Below are 12,518 nucleotides of genomic sequence, written 5' to 3'. Positions count from 1 at the left end.
AGCTCTGGCCAGCTGTAGCATAATCCTACTGATTTTAACAGGGTATGACATGCAAGTAACCGGAGGCAGAGTCTGATCATTAATTTGGTATTAAAGCCAATTTATTCGTTCTTTTATATATCTTCGAGAGTTTCCTGTCCAAAATATTATATCAGTCCAAAATAAATTAGTTTAAGGTGAATTTAGTTAAAGTGGTTCAAAACTCCTGAGTGGACGCACTTAAATTGTTTTAAAACTGAAACATCAACCTAGGTTAAATTGATCTCTTGTAAGAATGAGCAAAATCAATATACATGCTGACTTTAACCTGTTTAATCCACTAGGTAAATTAGTTTAAAAACCTAATAATTTCACATCACATGCTTAGACTTGTGCTTATCATGGTGAGCACCACTGTCTTCCTGTTTTCTGATAGCTCTCTGTCTCCCAGCCTCTGCTCACTGGCCACACTGCTTTTACAACTCCTGTCTCCTTTGGAGCTTATACCTGAACAGTGTACAGGATCTGGCACCATAGGAATGCTGTCAGTGAGATGGACTCATGATAATCATTGTAAGCATCGTAACTTTACATGCACTTTAAAGCTTCAGTCCTAAATGCTGGATTTCCTGTCTAGTGGTTCTTGGACTTTCTGGACAGAAATGTTGCACCTGCTTTCTACACCAAAAAATAGACCTATTTAGACAAAACAATGTTCCAAATTGCTGGGAAGAGGAAAATAACTTGCAATCTTCTTTAAATTGCTGGCTGAAGTACAAATGTGCATATGGTTAATTAACGAGGAATAAAAACTGAGAAGAATCAGTATGAAAACTTAGGATTCTAATGGATTAAAACAAATTATATATATATATATATTAAAAGTATCACTATTTCCAATTGCTTCATGTTCAGAAAGAATGAAATTACAAGTAACCGTCTAATTCATAACTTCAAACAAAATACCATTTTCCCAGTTAAGTGCATGAAAGCATACTGTTTCTTTTAGTTGATTCAAAGTCTCATTCCTTGGGAAGTGCAAAAAGCCACTAGATATGAAGAACTGTGAAAGGGCATCATACAAGTTTGAAAGTTCTACTAAAAGAACATTATAAAACTGCTTTCTGGTTGGCATGTTGTATGTAGAAAATGGCACAAGTTTGTGAGGGGAAAAATAATTAAATTTTTATGATAAAATCTAAATCTGGGATAACTTATGATTCAGTTGCTCTAATCTTTATTCTGTGACTGTAAAAATATGTGCTATATCTCATTTATTTCATATTTTTGGAAGCAAGAAGCCCTTGAAGATATGAATCGGTAATTTTCAATATTGTACTAGGAAACCCTTGTCTTTGATAGCTACATAATGAGTGAAGGATATGAATCCTTTTGCAAGACTTATTCCAATAAAATATATCAGTCACCAAAAGATTCATACCAGCAAATATTTCTTTTCTGCTCACATTTAAGAGCAGTCAGCAACTTAAAAAAATGTGGCAGGACAGAAAAATATTAAACTGTAATGCTTTAAATAGAAAGTAATAGGAAATATTTTAGAAACGTGGTAAATGATGAGAAGAGGATGAAAGCAGTATTTCCCAGATAGGCATATCTGTACTTCTTGTAAACATTATGCAGACATTGCATTAAGATGTCTCCTGTCATAGCACAGAAAGATTGATAAAAATGATTCAGGGTCCAGACAGTGATAGTACTGAGCAAAAAAACATGGGGGGCGGGGGACGGGCAGAGGGCAGAAATCCTTTTAGATTGACCTTTAACTGATAAATTGATGATGTCCTCATTAGCAGCAACCCTGCTGCTTGCCCTCAATAAAAGATAATGTCCTGCTGTTAACACTATTCCCGTTTCTGTGATTTAACACTACTATTACAGTGCAGATTCTACTTAAACGGATTAAGTTTTAAATTAAGATAAAATATTGTTGGGACTGCACTGTTTGTCTCTGAACCAAGCAGTATGATTTCATTGCCTGTGACTGAAAATCTCCAGGCTATAGGGGCATTTATCCAATGACATTAGAGCCAAGGTTTTCACAAGGAAGTACCTATACAATAGCCAATTTGTTTAGTATTTGATGAGTAATATATCAAGGCAGTCTGTTTATGATTAACTGTTACCCACAGTTTCATCCTCTCTGCAAAAAACAAAACAAAATAAAACAAAACATACATAGTAGAATTACTGTATTTTCTTAGAATGCAAAACTTGTAGGGTTCACAATGTAGTTAGATAGTGAATCGGTTTGCCTATTACATGCAACAGAAACACCATGAACACACTGCCCTCTACAATGATGAAAATACAGAAAGAGATGTGCCATTATTAATTTGTTTTAGCAACACATTTATTGGGTTTTGAAAAATATGTTTTTAAAGAAGAAGCCTAATTGTCATGGCTAACTAGCTTCTATGCTTATTTATTAATTAGACACTAGACACAAAGAAATTCTCTACATTGGTTTGAGTCTTCTGATGTTTATATAGGGACTATCACTACAGAATGCAAAGTGTTGTGGTCTAACCTGAGCAGATAGCTCAGCACCACACAGCCATTCACTCTCTCCTCAGGTGTGACGTGCAAGAGAATTGGAAAGGCAAAGAACTCATGGGTTGAGATAAATACCACTTACTAGGTAAAAGAAAACCCATATGCACAAGCTAAGCAAAGCAAGGAATTCATTTGCTACTTCCCATCGCAAGAGAGGTGTTCAGCCACTCTCAGGAAAGCAGGTATCATGACATGTAATAGTTTCTTGGAAAGACAAGTATCATTACTTCAATCACCCTCCCCTTCCTCCTCCATTACTCTAGCTTTTATTGCTGAGCATGACACAGTATGGTATGGGACATTCCTTTGGTCAACTGGCTCAGCTGCCCTGACTGTGTCCCCTCCCATCTCCCTGTGCACCCTCAGCTCCTGGTTGGCAGGGCAGCACAAGGAGCAAGAAAGTCCTTGGCTTTGTGCAGTAGTGCTCTGCAACAACTAAAAAGATGTGTGATCAACACCGTTACCATCAGAAACAGAGCATTATACACACCACTGTGAAGAAAATTAAAATATATCACAGCTAAAACCATGACAGAAAGCAATATAGTCACAGGATAGAGCAGCATGATTTTAAAAATCTGGTATTTTATTTCACTGGTATGTACTTGCCACCACACAACGTACCTACTTTGATCAAAAGCAAACACACAAAGTAGTTTGAAGGATGTAATTGCTTTCCACAAGAAAAACATGGTAAACATGGTTTAGAAATTGATGCCATCCCATGCATAGCTTTCCATTATAGGAAAGTTCTTGCTCATGAAATATATGTCCAACTCATAGAATCATAGATTCATAGGATGGTTTGTGTTGGAAGGGACCTTTAAGATCATCTAGTTCCAACCCCTGCTGTAGGCAGAGACACCTTTCTCTCAACCAGCCTGCTCAAAGCGCTATCCAGCCTGGCCTTGAGCGTTTCCAGGGACAGGGCATCCACACCCTCTCGGGTCAACCTGCTCCAGTGTTTCTCCACCCTCACAATAAAGAGTTTCTTCCTAGTATCTAGTCTAAATCTACCAGTTTCCATTTTAAAGCAATTTCCCCTCGTCCTGCTACTGCCTGACCTTATAAAAAAGTCCCTCCCCAGCTTTTCTGCAGACCCTCTTCAAGTACTGGAAGCCTGCTATAAGGTCTCTGCAGAGCCTTCTCTTCTCTAGGCTGAAGAACCCCAATTCTCTCAGCCTGTCCTCTTAGCGGAGGTGCTTCAGCCCTCTGATCATCTTCATGGCCCTCCTCTGGACCCGCTCCAACAGTTCCACGTCCTTTTTGTGTTGGGGTTTCCAGAACTGGACATAGTACTCCAGGTGGGGTCTCACAAGGGGAGAGTAGAGGTGCAGAATCACCTCCCTCGACCTGCTGATCACGCTTTTCTTGATGCAACCCAGAATATGGTTGGCTTTTCAAGCTGCAGGTGCACATTGCTGGCTCACGTCGAATCTTTCATCAACCAACACCCTTTAATCCTTCTCCTTGGGGCTGCTCTCAAGCCACCCTCTGCCCAACCTGTGCTTGGGATTGCCCCGACCCAGATGCAGAACCTCGCACTTGGCTTTGTTGGACTTCTTAAACACCAGAATATAAATATCAATTATTATTATTATTATTATTATTATTATTATTATTATTTTGCAACTGAACGGACAACATCCTGATCTCACAAATCTCAGTATTATGATCCTGTGGGCACTACTTGTCAGTATAGTCTCTCAGAGGTGATGGTAATGCCTACCTGGGTGATGACAGAGGGATACCTGTTGGCCCCATGACCGGCAACAGGCTGGAGGCAATTTCCCTTGCCCCACCACACTCAATCTGGCAGTGTAAGCCAGGGGAAGGGGCCAGAGCTCCAGCATCTGTTTTCCTCAGTGGCATTCTTATGACAATATTGTACTGAGTGACCAGAGCAGTGGGCCCAAGGCTCAGTGATGAATGGGCTTCTCAGATACCCTGGCACTGGGTATTGCCACATTGGAGACTCTCATTCCCCTTGTCTTTTTTTATGTGGCAGAAAGAACACGTGATCTCCACTCTCTCTCCAGGCTCCTTTTCCAATTGCTTTATGAGCCCTTGGTCCCTCTGGTAATCAGCTCCCACATGTGCCCTTTCTCTTTCACCATGTTAGACAGGGCTTTAATCAAAAGGTTCACAATTTCATCCTGGATTCTTTCCAGAAGGGGGGAAAAAAAATAAAAAAATCACACATAATTGCGAGAAACAGCTGTCACAAGTGAAAGGTAGGCAAGTAACGGAGAGAGTGACTGGAATAACAATATCCAAAAGACCTGAATAAAGTGATGTTATTCAAAGTGCACTTTCAAATAGAATTATTTTTAGTTGAGAAATTTGTGAGGTTTGAGTCTTATTCCAATTTTTTTAATGCATATTTTTCTTCAAGGAATTTGTACCTGACAGTAGACAATTTAAAAAAAAAAAAAATCTCTGCTCCTGACAGAATCTGAACTTGCAAGGATAACTTGGGCAAAATTTTATGGGTTTCACAATCCCATTAAAATTTGAGACAATTCATAAAGTTCCATTTTGCAGCATTCTCAGGAATCTCAGATTCATGTTAAATGGTCCAGTACTATTGGATGTGAATTAGATTTATGAGGAGAAATGGCAACAATTGGATCTTTAGTGCTTGAAACTTGAAACTCAAAATCTGCATAATCTTAGTTATTCAAAGCTTTCATTGAAAGTCTAGTCTGAGTTTTCAGCTATTTTTCTGAGCTTTAAACAGAAATGTATGCTTAGATAAAGACATAATTACATGAAAAAAATCTAGTTCTATATAAATTAGGTATATTATTTTAAATTATTACTTCATGCTGACTGCAACTTTTACAACTACATACACCATGTAATGTGTACTCACTTGTAAAAAAAAAAGTATTTATATTCAGTGTTCTGTACTTTGACCTTATGTACCTTATTTTTCTTACACTACTTAACATATGCATACCTATATATATTTACATATATTTATTTATATTTAGGAAAAGCATTTCTTAAATAAAAGCAGTGAATTTACAAACTTCCCTTTGAAAAGATAATGCAATAAATTTAAATACTTTCAATTATGCAGTTACATACTGATTTCTATCACACTATTTAACAGTGGGAGGCTATTTTATAATTTTATGAGCTTAGTGGTAATGAGAAAAAATTATCTTTAGATTAATAATGTAATTATTATCTCTGTTCTCTTTCTGTAGTTACTCTTGTTATTTTTGTTCATCAAAAATAACTTGAAAATTTCAAAAGCTTTGAAGCTGCTCCTTTTTTGAAGCAACTTCATGATGAGAGAAACTGAAAGGCAATATAAATGTTAAATAATGTTAAAAGTTAGGAATATAAAAGGATGTGTAAAACAACTTTCGAGTGCTAACCTGAAGCCCCAGACAACATTTTAAGACGTTTCTTTTGCTTATTTTAAAAGTTATTGAATATTGTAATTAGTGATAATTTTGGAGCATTGCATTGACAAAAAACTAGTCTCAGTTAAATTAACAATAATTTGTATCATTTCTTTTTTTCAGAAAGCATTACTGAGTGCAGTGTGTTAGCAGGAATTAAAGATGAACTGTTCTTATGACAATTGGAGCATGTAATATAGTCAGTGAAAAGAGGGGAAGAAGCCCAATAGTCATCTCAGGCAAGGGCAAAGTTTTAGGAATTGCTACAGCTGAAGAAAGAAGTAGCCCTGTGAAGAAGGAGCTGGGGGTCTTAATAGATGAAAAGCTTAACTTGAGCCAGCAGTGTGCCTTTGCAGCTTGGGAAGCAAATGGTATCCTGGGCTCTATCAAAAGAAGGGTGGCCAGCAGGGACAGGGAGGTGATTGTCTCCCTCTACTCTGCTCTTGTGAGGCCCCATCTGGTGTACTGTGTCTACGTCTGGAGCCCCCAGTACAAGAAAGACAGGGAGCTTCTGGAGAGGGTCCAGAGGAGGGCCACAAAGATGGTCAGAGGGCTGAAGCACCACCCCTATGAAGACAGGGAGCTGGGCTTGTTCAGCCTGGAGAAAAAAAGGCTGTGGGGTGACCTTATTGCAGTCTTTCAATACCTAAAAGAGCCTACAAACAGGAGGGGAATCAACTCTTTGAAAGGGTGGATAACTGCAGGACAAGGGGAAATTGTATTAAGTTGAGGATGGGAAGATTTAGGTTGGATGTCAGGGCAAGTTCTTTATTATGGGCGTGGTGAGGTGCTGGAACAGGCTGCCCAGAGAGGTTGTGGATGCCTGTCCCTGGAGGTGCTCAAAGCCAGATTGGTTGGGGCCCTGGGCAGCCTGGTCTAGTATTAAATGGGGTGGTTGGTGGCCCTGCATGTGGCAGAGGGGTTGGAGATTCATGATCCTTGAGGTCCCTTCCAACCCTGGCCATTCTGTGATTCATTCTGTGATTCTGTGAAGTATTTTCACTGCACTAAAAGAGAGCTTTAATGAGTTGGAGGGGATGGGATTCAGCAGTATATATGAGGACAGAGATACATGTTTGTTGATAAAACTTAAATATGCAAGTGCTAGGGAAGACATGACAATACATGAACATAAATGTTATTTTTCACTGCTCCTGTTGTCCAGGTGCAGTTTATCTTCAACATTCAACATACATACGGAAATATCACCTCTTAAGTATTTTAGAAAATAAACAAATTTGAAGAGAGCAAAGAGATCAAGAGGAATAAGAAGTTGAAACATTTTCCCAAAGGCTACAAAACTGAGTATCCTGACAAAGAACAAGGTCATTCAAGTGTATAAGCCAATCTGTTTCTCAACAGTAGTGTCGGATAATTTGAAAACTAAGAGCAGAATAGCTATTTTTACTGCTATGCATTATAGAAAAATAACAAGAGAAGTGAAGCTGCTAACATTTAACAGTTGTGCACCCAAAGTATTACTGCTTGCTGACAGAGTAGAACTGAAAAACACTGCAAAGCCATCTCAACAAAGCAAAACTACACACACACACAAAAAATCTTTCTATCTCTTCCCTTTTAGTTTATAAATTTACAAAATTTTCAAAGAAAAGGCCATACATATCTTAACTTCAAGAAATTATTTTATTACAGGAGAGGAATAAATACTAGATGTCTTAAATTAATCTCATTTTCAAACATGAGGGTGTGGTATTTTGTTACTGAGTTTTTGTTGTTGTGTTGTTTTGTTTATTTTGTTTTTTGTTGTTGTTTTGTTTATTTTAAAGAGAAAAAATCAAGAGAGCTCACTTTGTTTTCTATCAGCGACAAACACTTGGAAAAATTTGCTTATGAAATTTAGTAAAGGATTATTTTTTTTCTTCACATTGCATATAGATGTCTTGAGTCGTGTCTGGATTTCTCTTGTGTCATTAGCCTACGAATACAGGAGCAGATCTATTCCAAATTTCTGTTGAGATTAGCCCTTAAAAGTTATATGCGTGTCCATTCCCTTTGTGCGCAACATACAAAAAACAGATTTCTCATGCTGCAAAACAGGAATCAGAAATTTACTCTCTGAGACAGAGCTCTACCTTCCAGTGAAAAATTACTTCCTCTTTCCTTTTATTTATACATTTATTTATCCTTGGTTAGTGTTTTTGTTTTGAGGGTTTTTGTTTATTTTATTTGTGTTGGTTTTTATTTGTTTGTCTGTTCGTTTGTTTTAAACCAAAATAATGCCCTCAAGTTGACCAAGGGTCTTTTGAAGAGGCAATGTTGCAAATTGCAAATTGGAGCTGAATAAGAAAATGCAAGTATCTTTGGGAATGTAAAGAAGTTAGATTATTTCTCTTATAAAGTTAGTCTTAGAGGTTTAATTCTGATACTGTATAACATGTTTCAAAGGTTACAGCATTAATAGCAAAAGCAGCAATCCACATACACTTCCCTAGAACTTGCGGCAAAGAAATCTCACCTGTGATTCACATAGGCTTGTGAATGCTCACAGTAAACCCCAAGCCTCATATGTGAGCACCTCCTGAGGGAAAATTAGTCATTTCACACAGCACTAATGATAGCTTGCCAGTGTTAAATTAATGGCATCCTTGGGGAAAAAGGTAATAACATTTTTTCTGATTAACCTAACTGGCTGCAGGACTCCACTGTAGTTCTGTTAAAATTCATCATCAAAATCATTTTTTGTGTAATGCCTTGAATTGGAAATCTTGATTCTCACAGCTAAGAGGGCAAATGGCAGTTTCTGGTGTTCTCCTGGTTTCTGTAATTACCTATGATCACAAACTACATTTATTCTCATAAGATTTAGCTAAGTTGTAAAATCGAATGATATCCCACAAATCCTAAGAATAACTTTTTGCATCAGTAAATCATTTACTTAGTCTTTTTCAGTCCATCAGTCATCTCCAGTATGAAACAAAACTGTATGAAACAAAACTGACTTAGGAAGCTGAAGCTTGACGGAGTACTCAGTTTAGAACAATGCAGTTCTCCAGGTAAAGAGCTTATATATACTTATTCACTTGATACACACTGTATTTTTTTCCTCAGAAGATTTCTAGCTTTCTATTAGAAGAAACTGAATAGAAAAGGAAAATTAGAGTGAATATTTTTTCAGAACTTTCTAATATGCTACTATGTTATTTATTGTGTGCTTCTTCTTATGTAGAGGACTAGGGAAAATATTCCCAAGGAATTCTGTGTAATATGATAGCAAAATTCAATGGAAATGACAACAACAACTAAGCTTTCAGTTTGCAGTGAAGATTCATTTGTTCTTTTTTCCTCCAAAACATCTCTGTAGTAAAATTCTTTAATATTTTGAATTAAATTTTTCTTTGAGATATTACCAATAACAACAATCTTTCAATGCTTATAGATAACAGCCTGCAACAGCTGATGTAGAAATGAAGCTGCATTGACATGAAATATATGTTAAGAACAAACAATATATGTTAAGAGTTAGAGAAATAAAGATGAATTTTATGACAAGTATTAAATCCTACTAATTTTTCTCTTGAGTACAGATGCTCTGGGCCATATCCTATTTCTTTTACTTTCTGTTTGGGATTTCTTTAGGACTTTAACACAGATAAAAGAGAAACCTCAGCAGTCAGTCCAGTTGGTTGAATTACATCAATTACTGAAAGAACATGAGCGATGCTTAGTCTCCACTTCAAAATTGATGGGAAATTTACTTTGGTGAAATACAGCACCAATATCTAGTTTGGAACTTCATGGTGAGTGCATCAGCTTTGTATAGCAATATTAACTACGGGAACATAAGTGAAACAAGATTACTAATGGAAACTAACTCTGGAAAGGTGTATTTAGAAACTTAATTATTTTATTAAACTGATTCTCTGCTAAAGGACCTTGCATTTTTCTTGATAAGTCAATACGAATCACTTCACGTCTTATTACCCATGAGATCTCCAGAGAACTCAATTTAAAATTCATGGGAGACTACTATCTAATGATTTATTTCATTAATAACTTTTCTCCCTGGTTTCTAGGCCACATATACTCTGGACTCTGAAAGCGTACCCTAGTTTTTCAGAAGAACATTTTAATTGCCTTGTTTTTTGGCAAAGATAGAATGCTATATCAGTCTCTGAAGGTCATGACAGCAATATCAGAGAAACCTTAAAGTGTGTTCAAAGAGAATCCACATGTACTGATGATGCATGGTTCCCCCTGCTGTCAACCATGGGAAAGAAATCTAAATCTATTTTAAATTGTCATCTTACTTTTCAAATATGTTGTAAGAAGGGTAGCAAAAAAGATTTGACAGCTACAAATATGAGAACATAAGAACTGATAGCTATTTAAAGAGTGACAAGGAGGCTAGACTTAAAAGACAAAATGAACAAAACTTTAGCCATGATTCTTCCCTAAGTGGAGATAAGTCAAACAAGTTCTTGTTTCTTTTTCAGATATGTACTTTTAAGAGCAGAACTCATTTAGTGCCCAGTTCTTGATATACAGAAAACTATTTTGACTCACATCATTCCATGACTAAGACCACTGTCCATATTTTATACCTGATGTGAAAAAAATCCCCGTAGATAACTGTGTGCATTCCTGCAGACCGTGCTGTTTGGTAACCTCTGCAGGGAGCTGTGTGCACAGCAGCTGGCATGCAGAATAGGATGGGGTTTACAAACTCTTCCCACCTGGGTCAGGCTGAGGTAAGGGCTTTCTTTTACTCGTAGATGTTTAAATTATTAAGACAGACTTAACTGCTGTAACTATATTTAAAATCAGAATTACCACTATAACTGGGCTTATTGGAACATCTCACATAGTCATTTCTATAGCTGGTAGTTGCATTTCTATAGATAGTAGTTCTGTTTCCTTTATCAGAAAGCACAGCATGCAAGTATTTTAAAAAGATATACAGGAAAATTTCAGTCATGCTGCTTCTGAGACAGTCTCATATTTGAGATTCCATTGAAAGCTGGATACAGAATTGTTTTGTTTCTCTTATGTGAATCTCTTATGAAATCTAGAGCCTTTCCCAGCACAGTATGTCGTGAGCCCCAGTTTGCCAAACTGCCACAAGAACAGACAAATCTTCTGAATATTGCCCATTTGAAATTTGGACACCTGTGAGGGGCCCCTCAGAGTTGGTAGACCATACATACCTTTCATCTCTGTAATCATTTTGAAAAGGTGACAAGATATGTTTGAAGCTGCAGATCCTTTTATATCTTAGAAACTGATTGAATAAACAAGGCCATAATCTTCTTAAGTGGATGCAGTTGAGATTTTCAGCAATGCTGAACTGAGCCCTGTGTAATCTGTATTCAGTCAGAAGTTGGACATGCCATGCGAACTCTCCCTTCTCTTTTATTTCACTTGAGTTTCAGCAGAAGGTTATCTAAAGATCTAATGTTGTCATTCAAGGAAATGTAGTTATAACATGCAACAGTTACATTTATGCTGTGCAAATTGCCTGAATAACGTGCCTTATATGATGAATGCACTTGAATAACATGGAAATGGCTCCTTCAGCCTCATCTTATATATCTAATTGAAGCTTTTCATGATCCTTCAGTCCTCCTTGGGAAATCAGAGGTGAGTTAAGAAACAAGGAATTACTTTGTTTCTAAGCAAATCATTTCTGAAATAGGCAGTCTCATAACTAGAGGAAAATCATTAAGCTGAAAATCCATGCTGAGCTGTAAAAGTGCATTATATATTCCTTGATGTATTATCAGTAAAGTAGTTATTAAAGTATCACAGAATATTCATGAAATTCAACATCAATAAAATTTATTTTTTCTCCCAGTATTAAATGTTTTGAGACTTTTTCAAATATATTTCTTAAAAGAGCTTAATCTTAAAAAACAAAACAAAAAGCTGTTTTTCTCAAAGGCAATACATCTACTAAGCAAAAAGTCTCAAAGTCATAGAGATAATTACTTGTAGAACAGAGTTTTAAATTGTTGGTGGAGCTACCTGATAATCGTAAAATCATAGTATTGGAAAATACCTCTAAGATCATCCAGTCCAACTGTCCACCTGCAGTCAGTATTGCCCACTAACCATGTCCCTGAGTACTGCATCTACTCTTTCCTTACTGTCACGGAATTAAATAGATCAATCTATGCCCTTGACAGGGGGGCAGTAGGCCCCCGCCCCCCCTCCGGCCCCACAAAATGGGAAGGGAAAGGGAAAAGGGAAAAGGGAGATGGGAGCTGGGCTCAAGGAAGGAAAAAAAACAGCAGCAACGATCTATGGAGGAAAACTTATTTTTCTAACTATGATATCGGAATGCAAGATAACACAATATATACAATTTAATTGAAATTGAGACTAATAAATCAAATAAGATAGGAGAGAGAGAAAGTTTCTGAGACCGAGTCAAACCTGAAAAGCTTGGAACGGCTAGGAAAGCACCCTCCAACACCCACTGCTAGGCAGGAAGAGACCGCCCCACCCGGAAGGGCCAGATCCCATGACTTCTGTAATGTATAGGGACAGGTACCTGGAATTGGAGCATTAACACTTTAACTCCCAGTGCAC

The 12,518-nt window shown here is 37.2% G+C and overlaps 1 long non-coding RNA gene across 1 annotated transcript in view; it reads right to left on the bottom strand.

Moving 5' to 3' along the window:
* The window catches only part of LOC146545523 (uncharacterized), a 57,193-nt gene extending 44,763 nt beyond the window's left edge, over positions 1 to 12,430 (bottom strand). The window contains exon 1 of the long non-coding RNA XR_014887641.1: positions 12,363 to 12,430. This is a non-coding gene — a long non-coding RNA (uncharacterized LOC146545523). The remainder of the gene's footprint in view (positions 1 to 12,362) is intronic.
* Between the last annotated feature and the right edge of the window lie 88 nt (positions 12,431 to 12,518).

The sequence above is a fragment of the Meleagris gallopavo genome, chromosome 1 (genome assembly GCF_905368555.1).
Source record: "Meleagris gallopavo chromosome 1, MGAL_WU_HG_1.1, whole genome shotgun sequence".
NCBI lineage: Eukaryota > Metazoa > Chordata > Aves > Galliformes > Phasianidae > Meleagris > Meleagris gallopavo.
Note: the sequence above shows the minus strand (reverse complement) of the source record. Positions and strands in the feature narration are given on the sequence as shown.